Source organism: Aegilops tauschii, chromosome 6, assembly GCF_002575655.3.
Source record: "Aegilops tauschii subsp. strangulata cultivar AL8/78 chromosome 6, Aet v6.0, whole genome shotgun sequence".
NCBI lineage: Eukaryota > Viridiplantae > Streptophyta > Magnoliopsida > Poales > Poaceae > Aegilops > Aegilops tauschii.
The window spans coordinates 485,394,364-485,413,181 of NC_053040.3; the positions used below are offsets into that span (position 1 = coordinate 485,394,364).

Here is an 18,818-nt window from a genome sequence, read left to right on the forward strand (position 1 = left end):
TACATGCCCTCGTTGGATGACACAACACGTCCGGACAGCGCGATCCGAATTTATGCGGATGGTTGAGGGTCCGCGTCGAAGATGTTAGCCGCAGATAGTTGTTGTTCACGGCACATAGGATGGGAGATGGGAAGGCCTCGAGAGAATATACAGCCGGGCACCTCAAACAGCCCTGAAACACCCGGGCGGACGGCCTGGTGAGTGACCGGTCAAAAAAAGCTATGGGCGCGTTAAACCGGTCTCAAACGCCCGGGCTGATTGACACCACCCATATGCAGCCCGGATCTGGGGTGGATATGGGGAGGCCCGGGCGCGTCCTCCACGTTGGAGTAGGCCCATGTTGGCCCAACGCAACCCCACATATAATCATCCCATCCGTTGACTGGACCAAACCCTAACCACTCCACTCCAGTCCACTCTGCCACCTAAGCTCCTGCTCGTCGATCACCGGCCTTCTCCGGCATGACGGGCAACAGACCCGAGTCCTCCGTCAGCCGATCTGCGAACTAGACCCTCATCCCTGTCGGGCCCGAGGAGAAGATGGTTGTCCGCATTGTCCGTCGTGCCCGCGAGGAGATTGTCCAACAGCGGTCGGACTCGATCCGCCGCGAATCCATCGCCTCCGCCTGAATGGCGCGAGACAGGTTGTCCCTGCCTCGTTGGAGGCGGTGCGCTCCGTCTGGCGTCCGAACGTCGTGGTGGACGCTCATCCCCTTCGTTGGCGCGCCGACGACGAGGCCATTTGTGGCCCGCCCACTGAGTGTATGGCGCGGCGTGCCCGCCGTGCGAGGCAGAAGGGGCGGGAGGCCGCGGCAGACGTCGGCGAGGTGGAGTAGCACTCTCCGGCGCCTCAACGAATGGCCTGCTACCCCAGGCACCGTAGCCGCGTCATCATTGACGTGGCCTCCGACCACGACGGACCCGTCGTCGACCTCACATCGACATGCACCGTCAAGGCTCCAGAGTCCGACAAGTAAGAGTAGGGCATGGGAGACGGCGGCGCCTCGAGCCTCGTGAGCTGGTGCGTGCCCCATGTCTTACTCTACGTCGCCGGTGATCGGAGCAACACTTTGAGGGGTGCAGCCGGCCGCCGGACATGAGCACGGCGGAGCCGAGCGAGCTCTACTTATATTAGGTTTCACGCTGCATGTGATTGTATATATTTGATGTTTTTTAAATAAGATATCCGGTATTAGAAGAGATTATCTAAGGCGTGTCTGTCATTGTCCGCAACCCCGCGGACGTTTGAGGGATTCGGATTCGGATTCGGTGTATCCTAGACGCTCCGATCACGCGATATACGTACTAGTGCAAACTTGTACCGTCAGCGTAGCATTCACACGATAAACGAAACTTTCTTGACCAAATTAACCAGTCTTGTGATGTTTAATAATATAAAACTAGTAATTATGAATCTAGTATAAGATGACTGGCAGTAAAAGTAGCACTCGCGTCCCATCGCGTCCCGTGTGTACTCGCCTCCTTTTTGTTCCTTCCGGGTTACACTTGTACTAGTACGACTGTGGTGTTGGTTGGTGGGAGGGGAGGGGAGGGGAGGGGAGGGGGAAATTTGGCTCGCCGATCAACTACCCCAACTAGTGCAGCCTTTGCTCTTTGTGCATACACACACTCCGCATTCCTCTTCTTACCTCTTCACATTCATCTTCGTTCCAGCGCTTGGAAGCCGCGTGTACCGTCCATCGTACTACGATCTTCTCAGCGAAAAAGAAGACCAAGATCACAGGTTGGAGTGGTCTAGCGCCACGTACATGCACAGCTGTGTGCATGTACGTGGCGACCAGCCCAGCAGCTGGACAGCGATATCTAGTGGCCAGTAGCTCCATCGATGGATCCACTTTGCTGCCTGACACAGTGACACGGCGACACCTCATCGGCCGGCCATGAAGGTTGTCACGGGCGGGCTCCATGCATCCAGCGACTCGCTTTAATCCGTCCATACGTGTGCCTTTTTGTTCCGCGGTCTGGCGCAAAAAAAAAAAAACAGAATCTAACCCTTTTTAGTTGGGGTCAATGGCCGGTCGCATGATGAGATCCAGTCACGTGCACGATCCACGGAGATCCGTGAATCTTGGAGGCCTTGCTGACCTCGCCGGAAAAGTCGCGCCTTCATTCGCACGGACGAGACTTGCCTGCTCCCTTCCATGCTCTCATCCGTGCTCCCGCATACGTGGCTTGATTTGATTGGAAGAAAATAAGGCCCGGCCCCATCCCCTGAAAATCAGGGAAGGAGATGATTAGATTAGAAAAGAAAAAGGGAAAAGAACAGCCGTAGGATGAAGTGGGAGTACGGATGGGAGCATGGAGAGGGAGCAGGCAAGCCGGATCCCATTCGCACCAGGGAAGGGAAAGGGAGGCGATGGTGGAGTGGACTGACGGCTGATAGATATTTTCTCCTCCTCTCCTCTTGTCCCTCGCCTACTGGCCAAGGAAAGAGAGAGGAGAGCAGCCGCCACACAAGTGGGAAGAGGAGGAGGAGGAAGAAGAAATTCTCGCGAGTCTTGGTCGTCGTCGGTGCTGGTGAACAGGGCCGGTGAAACCACGGGGAGCACGAGCTGGAGTGGTTACCCAAGCCAAGTTGGGTTGGATTAGCGCTAGGTGAGCCCGTGCGTGGCAACCGCTCCAACTCAGCCGGGCAGCATACGTGCGTGCTGCCAGCCTGCCATGCCACCTCATCGCTCAGCCATGAAAGATGTGAGAGGCTCCATGGACTCACTTTTCCACTTGTCCCTCAAATCATGATCCTATCTTTCTTTTCTTTATCCATCGGCTGTTGGCAGTCACGTGCATGCACGACGGAGTAGCAAAAGCACCAACACGTACTCCTTGTTCATCCTCGTTTTCATTGGCCTTGTCTTGTGATGATGAGCTTTGGAGTACGCGGAGAGCTCGCTCGCATGCACGCTGGACCGTCCTTCTCCAGGGCATTTTCAGCTAAATAGCCCGTGACTAACAGACACGTGGGGCCTAGGTTGAAATATTAGACAAGTCCATGATTAATTCCAGTAAATAATTCATAAATAAAAAACCAAAACTAGCATCCAACAATCTAGCAACACAACAACCAGCCCTTGTCGGTCTTGTGAACGCGCGGGGGCAACACAACAACCAGCGAGGCTGGCTGGTTCATGGGATCATTTTTTAATACTATATTATTGCTGGAAAACGTCTTATATTATGAGACGGAGAAAGAACATCGTACCACTTCAAGATAGGGATAATCATGGAGTATCCAACGAGCAGTGATGGCACGTTATCAGCCAGATATAGGTGTTGGTCACATCACGTCCACGTCGCATGGGAGATGGGAGATGGAGGGCCTTGAGAGCATCTACAGACTGAACGCCTCAAACCATTCGCGACGGTTTGACCAATGGCCGGTCAAAAATATACGATTCAGACGAACACTTTAAACTGGTCTAAAAAATTCAGGCTGTCCGGCATTATTATATTAAGCCCAAATTTGGGGCGTATATGAGGAGGCCTGTGCGCGTCCGTCACATCGGAGCAGGCCTATATTGGCACACCTAAAATCCACATATAATCGTCATCATCCGCTCCTCGAACCAAATCCTAGCCACTCCGGTCCACTCCACTCCACCATCTAAGATCTGGGTTGTTGATCTCCGGTCTTCTCCGGCATGGCGGACAGTGAATCCGAGTGCTCCGTCAGCCAATCCGCGAACTGGAACCTCATTCTAGTCGGGCCCGAGGAGGAGATTGATGTCCGCATTGCGCTCTGGCGCGCCCGTGAGGAGAATGCCCGACAGCGGTCGGACTCGATCCGCCGCAAATTCATCGCCTCCGCCTCAGTGGCATGTGGATCCGGCGCGAGGAAGGTCGTCCTTGTCTTGCCAGAGGTGGTGCGCTTTGTCTGGCGTTCGAACGCCATGGCGGACGCTCGTCCCCTTCTTTGGTGCGCCGACGACAAGGCCATTTGTGGTCCCCACCTAGTGAGTGCATGGTCGCGTCAGCCCTGGCAACAGACGTCGGCAAGGCGGAGTCGCACTCTCCGGTGCCTCAATGGATGGCCTGCTAGCCCGGGTGCCGCATCCTCGTCGTCGTGGATGTGGCCTCCGACCATGACGGATCCGTCGTCGACCTCAAACCAACCAGCATCGTTAAGGCTCTGGACTGCGACGAGGAAGAGTAAGGCATGGGAAACGGGCAACACCTCGAGTCCCGCGAGCCGGTGTGTGCCCATGTCCTACTCTATCTTGCCGACGACCGGAGGAACACTTCGAGAGGCGCAGCCGGCCGCCGGACATGGTCACGGCGGAGCCAGACGAGTTCCGCTTAGATTAGGTTTCACGTTGTAATTTGAGGATTCTTAATTGAGACATCTGACTGTGGAAGTGATTAGTTGAGGCGCCCGCGGGTGTTGTATGGGTCAGATTTGATGCGTCCGGCTGTAGATGCTATGATCATGCGATATACAAACTTGGACTGTCAGCGTAGCATTCACGCGAATAAAATGAAACTTTCTTGACTTGGGATGTTTATTAATACTCCTACCAAGTACTACGTAGCATTAGTGAGATACTTGGCAGTAGTAAAAGTAGCACTCGCGTCGCGTCCCGTGTGTACTCACCTCCTTTTTGTTCCAGGTTACACCTGTACGACCGTGGTGTTGGTTGGTGGGAGGGTGGAAATTCGGCTCACCCGCCGTCAACCACCCCAACTACTAGCAGCACTAGCTGCCTGTTCTGTATAGACACACACTCCGCATTCATCGTCTACCTCTTCACATCCATCGTTCCAACGCCCGAAAGCCGCGTGCAGTAGCGTCGTACGATCTTCTTTTCGCATGGAAAAGAAGACCAAGGTCACAGGTTGGAGTATGTGTGCATACTGTACGTGGCGACCAGACCAGCAGCTGGACTCCATCGATGGATCCACTTTGCTGCCTGCCCGAGCCTGACACGGCGATCGACACCTCATGAAGGTCGTCACGGGCGGGCTCCATGCATCCACCGACTCGCTTTACCATGCGTGCGCCCTTTCTTAGTTCGGGTCATGGCAGGCCGGCAGTCACGTGCGTGCACGCACGATCCACGGAGTAGACTGAGGCAGTGTACACGTGCGCACTATCGAGTCGAGCGTCGAGCTCAACCGGGCGACGGTCCGTGAATGAAGACCTTGCTGCTGGACTCGCGCATGCAGCGGAGCGGAGCTCGCCGGAAAGGAACCGACGGGAGGCGCGATGGATGATAGGCGGGCGCACGCGCGGAGGAGGGAATGGTGGACTGGACCGACGGCGGAAGTGAAGGCAGCGCGGTCAACTCAGACCTGGAACTGGAATGGACGTAGTATGGCTGGTAGATATTTTCTCCTCTTGTCCAGTCCGCCATTCCTACTGGCGAACGAAAGAGATGGGAGAGCAGCCGCAACCATTCCTACTGGCGAACGAAAGAGATGGGAGAGCAGACGCAAGGGGGAAGGAAGCCCGGCTCTGTCCGCCACACAAGTGGCAAGAGGAGGGAGGAGGAGGAGGAGGAAGAGGAAGAAATTATCGCGAGTCTTTGGCAGGGCCGGTTCTGATATTTTGGGAGCCCAGGACGAAACTATAATTTGGGGGCGAAACTATAATTTGGGGGCCTTTAAAATAATCATTTTGGTGAACATGGTTTCATGTGCAACCCTTGTGAATATGGTGAATTTTGGGCCCGACAAAACATGTATTTGGTGAATATGGTTTCATGCGCACCCTTGTGAATAGTAAATTTAAAAAAATACTAGTCGTACAAAATAAAAAATAAAATCAGATTTATCTTTTGTAACATACATAGTTGACTATTATACTCGTGCATAAAGTTTCACAAGGAAATGACATTCTAAGCAAAAATGACAAAGTTGAAGTTATATTGGAAAATATTTTTTGATGAATAGTAAGCCCCCGATTGTATTTTCTTCTCTAAGAATACCGTGGGTCCCATTTCTTCACAAAGCTTCACAGGTGAGTAGAATGGTCGACCAAGTTTTATACCGCCAAATTTCAGAATGTTTTGAATTTTTCTAGTATTTTTTTTTAAATTTATTATTCATACAGGTGTAGATGGAACCATGTTTACCTTTGAATTTTCAAAAGCAGCATTCATATCAAATAATTTATACATGTTACCTTCGAAATTTCATCTAACAATCATCAATAAAATTCACTTATGATTGAGTCGATGGCTCATCACAGTAATTCTATCAAGTTAACCACACTTTGTTTTCTTTTTCCTCTTTTTATCAAATGCATATATTCTAGGAGTAGGCAACATTATGACACACATCTCAAATTAAATAAATTAATTAAATCAAAGTTTGAACACCGCAAAGCTATGCATCAAGCATGCATGCCAATATAAAATACTCAATTAGCTATATAGATATGGGAAATAGGTAATATTACCTCAGATCATTTGGATCAGTGTCCGTTATCACCTGATCGGGAGGTCTGCGATGTTGTGATATATATTGACGTGTGTTGGAAGGCGCTCGACGATCTGCATCACTGTGTGTGCGTCAGTCGCGTGAAGAGCGGAGCAGATCCAGTGGAGTTCCGAGTTGGTCGACGTTGCAACTCGTGAACTTTGTCAGCACTGCGTGCCCTACCATGGTCATCCTCCCCTTGGAGTCTAGCATGAACGCGGCTCCCGCGTCCGCCCCCACCACCAGCTTGCGGTTGTCGCCGACGCCGACATAGGAGGAGAAAGCTGCGGCGGCGAGACCAGGCTACCCATTGTTTGTTCGGCGATGACCACAGGAGATTGGGGAATAGATTGAATAAGGAAGGTCATAGCGATGAGAAGGAAACCCAATAATCTGGCTAAGCATTTTTTGTTTGAGAGAAGCATACAGGCTAACAGATCAAATCCCAACTATGAGGGGCTTCGTGGGCTGCTGCATGCATCTCTGCGTGCGTAGTCTCCCTGGGCCATGGCCTACGTGGATAGTACCTGGGTGGGGGCCCCTATAGTTGGGGGGCCCCGGGGCGGCCGCCCCCTCCGCCCAGGCTAGCTATAGTGGGAGTAACATAACCGGTAACATGCACTTGGGACTAGCAAACATGCTTATGTGGCACACAATTAAATAAGAGAGAGAGGGTTATAGTAACATAGGTAGATACCGTATCATGTTAAATGCTATGCTACTTTGTGTCATGCATGGCAATAAATATGATAATCTATGATACTACTTTATGATACTGTGCACTATGAAGGTAGTATCATATGCATGATACTAGTATTTGATACTCCCCACTATGAGCAGTGGCGGATCCAGGAATTCAACTTTGGGTGTTCAAAAAAAAATTCCAGCCAAAACCGACATTTGTTCCTGTTTCAGCCTAGTCTTCAATTTTTTTTACTGTTTTTATTGCTAATGAAATCAATCAAATTAGATCAGGACAGTGACTCTCTAAATTCATATCAGCGAATGCAATTTCATATTGGAACTCTGTATGGGATTCACCTTAGGCTTAGGATTGAAATTGTTGGCAGTTGGAACAAGACCGAGACGTGCCCGGCAAGTTTGACAAATTTGACCTATGGACGAAATCAAATCAAAAAATGAACTGTCCGTGAAACTATTTCACGCGGCTGACCTTTTTGTGTGACGCCCGACACGAAGGCGCCACACTACACTGTGCAACGCCTCACAGATAGGCACTACACGGCCAGCGTCGCACCCGTGTGATCCGAAAATTACTAAGTCAGTGTGCAGCGTTTGAAAGCTAGGCGCCACACTATACAGTGTAGCGCCTAGCTCCTAGGCGTTGCACTAGCTCCTAGGCGTTGCACTAGTGCAGCGCCTGAGAGCTAGGCGCCACGGGTCAGCCGCGTGAAATAGTTTCACGGACAGTTCATTCTGTGATTTGATTTCGTCTATAGGTCAAATTTGTCAAATTTGCCGACGTGCCGGGCGTCAACAATCTTGACGGCGGCCCTCGCGCCGCTCATCCCCACCGGATGACCCGTCACCTGTATGTCCTAGTGTACTGCAGTATTGGCACCAACGGCGGCGGACATGGCACTGCCGTACTGTACGGCTTTGAACATGGGGATCCATCCCATCCAGTGTCGGCAGCTTGGTCGAGCTCTCCATCGGTACAGCCGCACCGAGCACCGCCGTGGTCATCCGCCTCAGCCTCTCAGGCGCCGACTGGCGGCTGACTTGGACTGAACGAGTTTTTTTTAGCAATGGACTGAATGAGTTTTTGTACTGAAAGAGGCGACTAGTCTTTCGATGCGTGAGGGCACTGAGCTCTGCGCACAAGTGACTGGTTGCTGCTCCAGGGCTGCTGCCAACTAAGCTATTGGCCTGTTGGCTAGGTAGGCTGCTGCATAGTCTTTTTTTTTTGGGTCATATGTATAGCTATATTTTTGTTTGCACGAGTTTTTGGGTGTACATCTGTACACCCATGACCTGTGGTGGATCCGCCCCTGACTATGAGTAGCCGGCCGGCCCTGGTCTCGTCGTCGGCGCTACTGCTGGCTCGCTTGTGAACAAGGCCGACGAAATCAAAATCAGGGTGCACCGCTGCTCCTCACATGGGCCCGGGTACACGTGACGAGATGCTTCTTTAATTCACTGTACAAGTGATAACAGCATCAACATCAGCGTCAGAAATCTGAGATGGTTCTGCTTCACGAAACGTCCAAGATCGCTCGTTTATTAGCCTTGCGATGATCGGCTTTGTAGTACCATCGACGCGCTTTGCTGCTACTGCTCCCACTCCCGTCCCGTCCCGTCTCGTGTCAACTTCTTTTTGCTTCCATCCGTAACCCGTTCAGGTTTAGTGGTGCGGGACAATTAGGCTCGCCCATTAATTAACCACGCCAATTAGCTAGCTTAGCTCCGTCCCTCGTACTCGTCTATAAACGCTTTTATATTTTCTTGCAGAGGGAGTAGTTTTGGTCCACAGCCATATGTGCATGGCAGCATGGACCTAAACACGGGCTGGCTTGGATTAGCACTAGATGAGCATGCACGTGGCAACTCCACCTCAGCCGGACAGCTTGCCACCTCATCGGTCGGCCATGAAAGATGTCACAGGCTCCATGGACTCACTTTTGAACTTTTCCGTCAGATGATGATCCCATCTTTATCGTCCATCATGTGTTGGCAAGTCACGTGCACGACGGAGCAGCAAAGCACCAGTGTACCAACACGTACGTACGCACGTGGAGAGCTCCCATGCATGCATGCACACTGGACCGTCCTTCTCGACCGTATTCAGCTTAATAGCCCGTGGCATACACGTGGGGCATACGTCCACGTGTTACAGTGAGCCAAGCGTGTCCGTGTGTACAACTAATGATGTGATGGCTACGCACGGAGTGCACTCGTGCTGTTTGTTTCAAAAGACCGGCCGGCCGGTAATTAATTCGAGTTGCGTGAACCAAACCTAGCTTTGCCTGCCGGCCGGGAATCCAAGTGTAATCCAAGTCAATCACATGGGCCACAGTGATATCGTGAGGCGTCCATCGAATGTCGCTAGCTGCTGATTTGTCTACCCCGGAAATTCCACGTATAGTCTGGTTACATTATCTTGTTTTAACTTCTTCTAGATCTAGACGTGCCCGGCGGCTCGTTTGGCGTCGTCCAGTTGTGGACGGGGATGCACTATATGATCCGCTCTTTAGGTGAGATCGACGAAAAAAATAAAATCATATTTAGGCAATTTGAAAAATTCTGAAATTATTTGACAACATAACTATGATGTATTTTTTACAACTAAAAAAAGATAGCTTCTGGACTGGGACAGTCACTATCCCCTAACTACTGTGTGTGCTCTGCCTAGAGTTGGCAGTGACCATGCCCCTATACTTCTGGACTCGCGGGTTGGGGGGGGGGGGGGGGGTGCAGTTTCCAGCAAACCTTTTAGGTTTGAGAAATGGTGGTTAGGCCAGCCTGATTTTAAGGCCCTAGTGGAGAAAATCTGGGCTACTCAATCCCCTTTCAGCTCTGCCATAATACTTGGCAATTTAAAGCCAAGTTATTTAGGAAGACAGTAAAGGGGTGGAGTATTAACCTGGAAGCTGCTATGAAAAAGAAGAAAAAAGACCTTTTACAAGAATTTGATATTTTAGATGTCTTCTCTGAACAAAATAGAGTGGATGCTGGGGATATCCTCAGAATGAAAGAGATTAAAAGGGAGCTCCAGGGGATCTGGGAGAAAGAGGAAACTGCCATGTGGCAACGATCTAGAGATAGAAAAATCCTGGAGGGTGACAAAAACACAACATATTTTCATGCTATGGCTAACCAACATAGACGTAAAAACCACACCTCTATGTTAGAGGGCTCGGAAGGACCTGTCTACTCTACCAGAGACATGTTGGAGGTGGCTACTGATTTTTATAAAACACTTTTTGGATTTGAACCAAGACCTAACATCCACCTGGGCAACCATTTTTGGTCCGCGAATGAACTGGTTACTGAGGTTGAAAATGAGTTATTAGAAAAACCTTTTTCGGAGGAGGAAATCAAGGAGGCCATCATGGGATCATATGCTAGTCGTGCTCCTGGCCCTGATGGGCTGTCCTTCTTATTCTACCAAGAATTCTGGGAAGTGATCAAGAAGGATTTTATGAATTTAGTGAGAGACTTTGAGCGTGGTACCCTAGACATCCAAAGATTGAACTACTCTATCGTTACTCTTATTCCCAAAGAGCCCGATGCTAGACACGTGAGAAAGTTCAGGCCTATCTGCCTGAGCAATTGCTCTATAAAAATATTTAGTAAAGCAATGACCAACAGGGTCTCCCCTTGGGGCAAAGACTACTGTCTCCATGTCAGACCGCCTTTGTACGTGGTAGATTCATCCTGGAGAGCGTTGTCACGGCGCATGAAGCGATACACGAGGTCCATAAATCGAGTAAACCGGGGGTTGTCCTCAAAATAGACTATGAGAAAGCGTATGACCGGGTTAACTCGGATTTCCTAGTTGAAATGCTAAAATCTCGAGGTTTTGGGGCTAAATGGATAGGATGGATCCTATCCTTATTACAACAGAGTTCCTTTTGTGTCAAAATAAACGACGTGCTTGGACCATATTTTGTGTGTGTGTGGGGAGGGGGGGGGGGGGGCTAAAACAAGGGGAGCCGATCTCTCCAATGCTTTTTAACCTTGTTGCAGATGTTTTTTCCAGGATGCTGGCCAAAGCTGTTAATGCAAAGTTAATTTTAGGGGTTATCCCTCATATTATTCCTAAGAGTCTTATCAGTCTTCAATACGCGGATGATACTATTTTATTTCTTGATTCTAACCCCGAACATGCAAAAAACCTTAAGTGGCTGCTTGCCTGCTTTGAAAGACTTTCTGGGTTAAAAATCAACTATGATAAATATGACTTGGTGACTGTCTATCTTGATCCTGCTGAGGTCAAGCTACTAGCCCAGATTTTCTGTTGTAAAGTGGGGGATTTCCCTCTCAAATATCTTGGAGTTCCTCTCCATTATTTGAAACTGAGAAGAGAAGACATACAACCCATTGTCGATAAAATCATCAAACGCTTTGGTGGGTGGAAAGGGAGACTGCTTAGCTATGAAGCTAAGTTAGTTTTGCTTAAAGCTTGCATAGCTAGTATCCCTATGTACTTGATGTCTGTGATCAAGTTTCCAAAATGGGCCATCAAAGCTATCACTTCCCAGATGGGTCACTTTTTTTTGGGGAACCTTGATGAAAATCATAAATATCACCTAGCTAACTGGGGGATGATATCCCAAAAAAAGGAGTTTGGTGGCCTTGGTGTCCCAAACTTGAGGGAGTTTAATGTGGCCACTACAAGGATCCGGGTCTATTGCAACAAAATTGTTCGTCGCAATACATGCTGATTCGTGGCAATAAGTACCTATTGCCACGAAACAATATTCGTTGGCAGGCGTTGCGATTGGACACATGGTAATAGCTTATTGCCACAAAAAAGCAATCGTGGCAATAAAGTGTTCTATTACAACAACCAGGTGGGAAGTCGCCACATGTTTTCCCGTGGCAACACTCACCTGATGCCACAATTTGCTTTGTGGAGATAGCTTTAGTGCAACATGTAACGAATCATGGCGACTAATAGCTCGTGGCGATAGACATTTGTGGCAACAACCTATGCCAATGGCGCTGGTTTCGTGGTGCATACTCTTCCGTGGCAATATTCAATTGTGGCAATAAACTATAACAACAATCCTTGTTTTCATGGCATTAGGCATTTTGCCACGAACAGTTACATTTGTGGCATTAACTTATGGCAACAAATATTCTAGTCGTCGTAACAGGAAATTGCAACATACTAGTTTTGGTGGTGATAAATAGGTATCACAACGGGTGAAATGTTTGTAGCGACAATTTAAATTTTCGTGGTGCTAACATGTGGCAACCAAAAGTGGGTTGTGGCAATAGCATATTGCAACTTGAAAAAAATACAAGCATTTAATTACAATATTCAAAACCATACGTATAATATGTAGATTCATAAAATTCATAATTCTCATAGCAAATATCCATCAAATAAAACTCAAATGTAATTTAGCCATCCTAATTAAGTGCCAAGACTAAATTGTCTGTGATCTAGAGTCCAGTCGAGCTAGTTCTTTGGATCCTGCAATCAAGAAATAAAAAAATAGTTCTAGTTAATGAGTCAAACATAACATTCGCCATACAATTATTCCAGCCCCATTGTTAAAAAGAATTGTTGCTAGACTAACTAGAGTAATACTGCGTCAGCAAGCATCCAACTGAAGGATCCAAACAGCTTTACAAGTGTAAATGTCTAAAGCATATGCACAAGTACATGTACTAAAAGCTTCCGCTACTGATTTAAGTTGTGACTCGATCTATAGTTTCAGTTAAGTTCATGTCCTTAGCTAGCATGTTTAAGTTGTAACTCGATACAACAACAACGCATGGTGAAAGAGAAGAAGCAGCTAGCTAATTATGAAGGCCAATGACATGCTCGCTTGAAAGTGGACCATGAGTTTCAGTTTCTTTATTTTCAACCTCTTGACATGCTTTGTCCTAAAAACGGAAAGAACAATTATAGGTGCAGCATCAATATTGACACTATAAAAGATGAAACAAGAATAACATGATCCAACGCATTAATAATCCCAGCTGATGAAGAAGCATGCTGAATGAACATCATTAAATAACTATAGAATAACTAAAAGTCAGTGTACTCACATAGACATCCTGGGACTCTGTTAGACCATGTTCCATTCTTTGTGTGGGTGTGTTCCCACAGAGCAATCCAATCCGGCTCTTCTCCAGTTTTCAAGTTTCTCTGCAAGTAATATAGCAATGAGATGCTTGAAAGATGAAACCATAGTTAGCAGCGAGGCATACATATTTAGTTACATTCATACCTTCTCAAAACTTAGTTGCGAGTAAGGTTTTGATCCAATTCTGTGTGTTGTCTTCTATTTCTTACGATTACCAGTGTTCTTTCGGCTGCGTTCCTATCAATTCATCGAAACCAAATATAACCAGTCAGAAAAGCAATTTCACCTTAACACGTAGTAGACAAAGAGTGATCTTAGAGATAACCTGAAATTATGAATCAGTGACAAAGTAGTCAATCATCCATTCCCACTCTTCTGATTGTAAATCTTCCGGCAGATTAGCCAATCTAGCTGCATCTGTTTTGTATGCCTTGTAAGTGGAGCTTGCAGTTGATCGCCAGCCTCTATATCGCTCTTTCGCAATTTTAAGAACTTTTTCTTCTGTTTCTGGTGTATCTTCCAGGTCCCATCTGTCCTGTAAAGCAGACAACAAATGAATATACATAAGCAATGCATTATCCATGGTAAAATAAGATAACACATGTGAAAAAGGTTGTATGCACTATGATATGCAACAATGAGTCTGTGGATGGTAGGGTGAATGTCCGACCACGTCCTCACTCCAATGAGCAGTTTTGAAGGTTTAGCAATTTAACCCATACCAGGATTTTATGCATTATAGCAAATGCTAGAGACAACTTAAATGACATAAACAATTTAACAGATCTGGGTTGTCCACGTTGGTTTGTGTATGTTGTTATACTTTTCATCCTTGTTAAGACAACATAGCCTTTCCTTTCTGCACACAAAATCAATCAAGGGACTTAGCATTAACAAAGCATTGATGCTGTACAGCATTCAGATAGGTGAATACGAAGTAAGGATGTTGTGTACCATGAGCATCCTTCCTAGAATTCATCATTGTGCCTTGGTGTAGGCAATATCAGAATCTGAGTCAATTTAAGAAGAAACACAATACGTAAAGCGGGCATAAAATCAAATCAGTTTAACAAAAAAAATATGAAAAAAGGAAAAACTATGTTGGGAACCTCCAATAAAATCAAATCAGTTTTACTTTGTCACTCGAACTCAAGAAACACGCATGTGAGACAAGCAAGCTAAATACAGCAGCAAAAGTTGAACCAGATTTTACAGATAAACGGCGCAGGTATGTTCAGGGGCCCCCATCATGTAGGCAGCTGCTGCAATGCTAGATAAGTTGGACTAGGATACGACAAAATCAAATCACGGCACCATTCTGAATAATAGTCAATTTGCAGAATGAGTTTGTCTACCATCTGATTCCATACACCCTAGCTTCAAAAAGTCATGTATAAGTGATGATCATTTAGCAGGAAATGTAATTTTCTCTCTTAGCTAGTCTTATTGCACATACAGAGTTGAAACATGATCAAATATATTACTCACAGCTTGATGCCCACAAATACTCCCTCTGTAAACTAATATAAGAGCGTTTAGAACACTAAAGTAGTGATCTAAACGCTCTTACATTAGTTTACGGAGGGAGTACATTGAACATTGTACTATGAAACATTATGTGGTTCTACTCTCATAGGCACACTGAAACGCTTTTAAGAGATTCAGATGGCTCACTGAAACTAGGAAATATACAGAATAACCTAATATATTATGGAGTTCGTTCTTTCTCCAGGACTACTATATCTACATTACAGTTTCTGCAAATTTGCATCTCTGGTATATGAAGTTCTAAATATGAAAAGCTCGTGAAGAAAAATCACAGGCATGAACAGATATAACTGGATATGTAGCCAGCACATGGAAATTTTTGCATCCTACCAGTTAAGATCTGGAGGAGGTGCTAGGTAACTGGAGTCAACCGGGACAGGCGTTGCCTATGTTGGAAGAAGAATGGCGGGCGGCTCCTCAGCAGCCGTCGGGGCCGCGGATCCTTGGGCGGACGGTCCTGCTGCTTCCCGGCGCGGGGGATCCTTGGGCGGACGGTCCTGCTGCTTCCCGGCGCGGGGGATCCTTGGCGGCGGATGGCGCTGCTGCTCCTCGGTGGCGGGCGATGCTCCTTCGTCGTGGACGGCTCTTCTGCTACTGCGGGCTAAGCGAAGGGAGACCGGGGGTCGGTGGTGGTGCGAGGGGACCGGCGGGCGGGTTGTGCCGGCGGCGCGCAGGTCGGGGGTGGCGGCGCGCAGGTCGGGTGGCGGTACAGAGCAGGGCTAGGTTTGGCCGCTGCTAGGCGGCATCCGAATGCAGGAAAGCAAAACAACTTCTGGACCATACGATCTGGACTTTCCTAGCCTTTCGATGGAAGTCAACGTAACATAGTCTTCTCTCTTCTTTCTTCTCATTGCAGAACGTCGCACACACATTTCTCGCATGCGAAGCAAACTCCAGTGCATCACAGGACGCCGGCAACATCAGCTCACAGGCACTCCGCCGTCACAGCAACTCCGATGGCTTGGCCACCGGCTCACAGCACGGTGGCGCCGTCGCAGCAAGCCGTCGCAGCATCGTCAGAGTAGCCCGAGCCACCGAAGCAACATCCGTCGTAGCATTCGTCGATGTCGTCGGAGCACGACAGCGTTGTCGCAGCATCCATTGCAAAATCCATCGCAGTAACGTCGTCGTGGCCGAGATGTCGTCAGAGCATGACAACATCCGTCGCAGCACCACCTGTTGCAAGCATCGTTGACTGGCGCCATTCGCAGCAGCGACTCGCAACAACCTCGACGCGGATTGTCGCAGCACGACGGCGATGTCGCACCGGCTTGCAAGCACGGCGGCGACGTCGCAGCACGCCTCACAGCAACTGCCCAGCATGGTGTTGGGATCCATGAAGGATGGGGGAAGGGAGCAAGGAGGGAGGGAGTGGAGCTCGCAGCACCGTGTGGCCCCCCTACGGCCTTGCAGCGGCGAGATTCACCGGTAGGAGTACTCGGGTGGGTGGAAAATCATGGACGGAGCATGCCGTCGACGGAGAGAGAAAGGAGTGGTGAGAATTGGGGAAGGATAAGGCGAGAAAGGGGCGTGGGTCCCATAGGACACGTGTCGTGTGGACGAGGTGGCTGTCAAGCAAGCGCCCCATCCGGATGGAACGAAGGAGTTTCCATCAGGTTTACATGTCTGTTCTGTATGGGAGAGAGGGGGAGAGGTGAGATTGATAAGCCTTTAGTGAAGATTTTTTTTAATAATTAAACAGAAAGTCAAAATAGTTCAGAAGTTTTTTCAGAATAAACTTGACTTACTTTTGCATTAGTCTATAATTTTCCCAAAAAATAGCCAACGTTTACTTTATAGCGAAAAGACAAAAAATGTTTGCTATTATAGGTTACTATTCACATTATATTGGCCAAAAATTTGTCTTTTTTGAACAGAAGTCAAAGAGGGATTTTCTTTTTGTGAAAATTTTCTCACAAGTACAATGTAAGGTCAAGTTTATTTCAAAAATATTTCAGATTTTTGATTTTTTGTTGAATTGCTAAAAAAAATTCCATATAGGGTGTATATGTCCCCATAGACCGTTCCCTTCCGTTCACTGCTCCCTTTCGGCGCCATAATTTTTGCTTGGGCCCAACCAAACAACCGCCGACAGTTTTTTTGCCCCTATGAATCAACGACACAAAGTCTATCAGCGAAGGTTGTAACTGCCGACAGAAATTAGGTCGGTGCTCTGTTGAAGCTTTGGCGACAGATGATGTGTCATAAGACTGCATAACAGTGATAATCCGTGTCCTGGTATAAGATTGGGAAAAAAGAGTGTCGGCGTTGTACACTTATCCCAACAGATGCATGTCGTTATTATGGTGTCGTGGTATAGTGTCTCTACCCTGTAATTAGTTCAACATGACCAAACCATGGCATCATATGTTTAGAGGATACCATATTTTGCATTTTTGTTGTCATTGAGTGTTTTCAAGTCAGGATGGTGCGAGCTGCAGCCTGGTAGGTGTGGCCGTCGCGCGAAAGTAGGGGTCGCGACCGGTGCTAGCACATTGTCGCCGGACAACCCGGTTGTAGGTACAACCAAGTTTGCACTACAATTTCGAAAGTAGGGGTCGCGACCGGTGCTAGCACATTGTCGCCGGACGACCCGGTTGTAGGTACAACCAAGTTTCCACTACAATTTCGAAAATCATTTCAGAAAGCAAAAAAAACTCGGCCAGTTTTGAACTACAACTCACAGAAACCTCATGTGACCCTCACTTTAAAACTACTAGGTTATTACTCTTGCCTTGAAACACAAGTACAAATGGGATGGGTTGATGAGACGGTCGATAGTCTCGATCTCACATTTTGATCATCAGATGGGGTGATCTCAACATCTTTCATCTTACCGGACAGTCCGTGCAGGGTTCCTCCGCGCCAGAGTAGGTCCAACATAATCATGTCATTTTTGTTTCAACGAAAACCATAAAGATCCAAAATGAACTTATTGTAATTTGATGAACTTTTTTCAAATTCAATGAACTTAGTTTGATATTTTACGAACTATGCGAAAACAATTTTGAATCAGAGTCATTTTTTAGTTTGTGAACTTTTTTTGAAAATCGATGAACTTTTTCTAAAAATTGGTAAACTTTTTTTTCATATTCAAGGAACTTTTTTGAAAACCTATGACATTTTTTCTAATTCATGAACTTTTTTTAAATAATTGAGGTTTTTTTTATAATTCCTGATTTTCTAATATCTGTGAACTTTGAAATTTTCTTCATATTTTTTTTGAAAAAACTGACGTTTTTCTAAAATGAATGTGCAATAAATAGCGCGGCTACAAAAGTACTTAAAGGTCTCGTGTTGTAATCTGTCAGCAGGTGCTATTAGCTTGAGTGATTGGGCAGCGTGCACCCTATCGGAACTGTCGAAGATCGAATCCTCACGGTAGTAAATTTTTCGAAGTTTTTCTGTGCTACAGATTTGCTTCCTGTTCCTGGGCTGGCCCACCAGGTGCGCCCTATATAGGACCTCCCCGTAAACCGCACCCGTTTCCACGCGAACTATATTTGACGCTCGCGTGCGTCGAACTGCTGCGCTTCCGTTGAAGCGGGCGAGCGAGCACCGCAAAACGGGCCGGCCCACTGCGAGCGTCAATAGCAGTGCGAGGCAAACCGGTTTTAGAAACCTTCGGGAAGGTCCCTCAAATGTTTTTTTTTCTGTTTTTCTTTCTGTTGCCAGTATTCCATTTTTTTTCCTGTTTCGTGTTTTCTTTTTTTCTTTTTATCATTTTCCCTCTTTTGTTTCTGTTCATATTCCTTTCTTTTTTCCCTTTATTCTACCTTTTTCATTTTTTTACCTTTGTTTTCAAAAAATATTAGAAATTCTAATTTTTCTTCATGATTTCAGAAACTGTTCACGGTTATCAAATTATATTCACTTTTTCAAAATTTGTTCACAATGCAAAAATGTTCAGCTTATATAACAAGAATTGTTCAATGTGTATTTAAATATTGATCAACGTATATAAAAAATGTTCACCTTGCCTATCCATCGTTTGATCGTGCTTAGCGACTGATTTGGAAACCAATATAAATGATTTAATTACTAGTTAAT

The 18,818-nt window shown here is 47.1% G+C and overlaps 1 protein-coding gene and 1 long non-coding RNA gene across 7 annotated transcripts in view; both read right to left on the bottom strand.

Moving 5' to 3' along the window:
• LOC109758223 (OVARIAN TUMOR DOMAIN-containing deubiquitinating enzyme 12) overlaps positions 1-18,540 on the bottom strand; it is a 45,827-nt gene extending 27,287 nt beyond the window's left edge. The window contains exon 1 of one of the 2 annotated variants that reach the window (XM_073502624.1): positions 18,441-18,540. The gene's annotated coding sequence lies outside the window, so the exon portion shown is untranslated. The remainder of the gene's footprint in view (positions 1-18,440) is intronic. The other variant, XM_020317087.4, reaches the window with a different exon arrangement.
• On the bottom strand, positions 12,387-16,257 carry LOC109733938 (uncharacterized). Of its 5 annotated transcripts, XR_005760948.2 has the most exons (6): positions 15,099-16,256; positions 14,175-14,230; positions 13,546-14,079; positions 13,365-13,457; positions 13,183-13,282; positions 12,387-12,601 (listed from the first exon to the last, which is right to left on the bottom strand). It is a non-coding gene; the product is annotated as an uncharacterized lncRNA (long non-coding RNA). The 5 variants fall into 5 exon arrangements; XR_005760947.2 differs by having other exon boundaries at positions 13,546-14,230; positions 15,099-16,257; XR_005760946.2 differs by having other exon boundaries at positions 14,175-16,256.
• Positions 18,541-18,818: the final 278 nt, after the last annotated feature.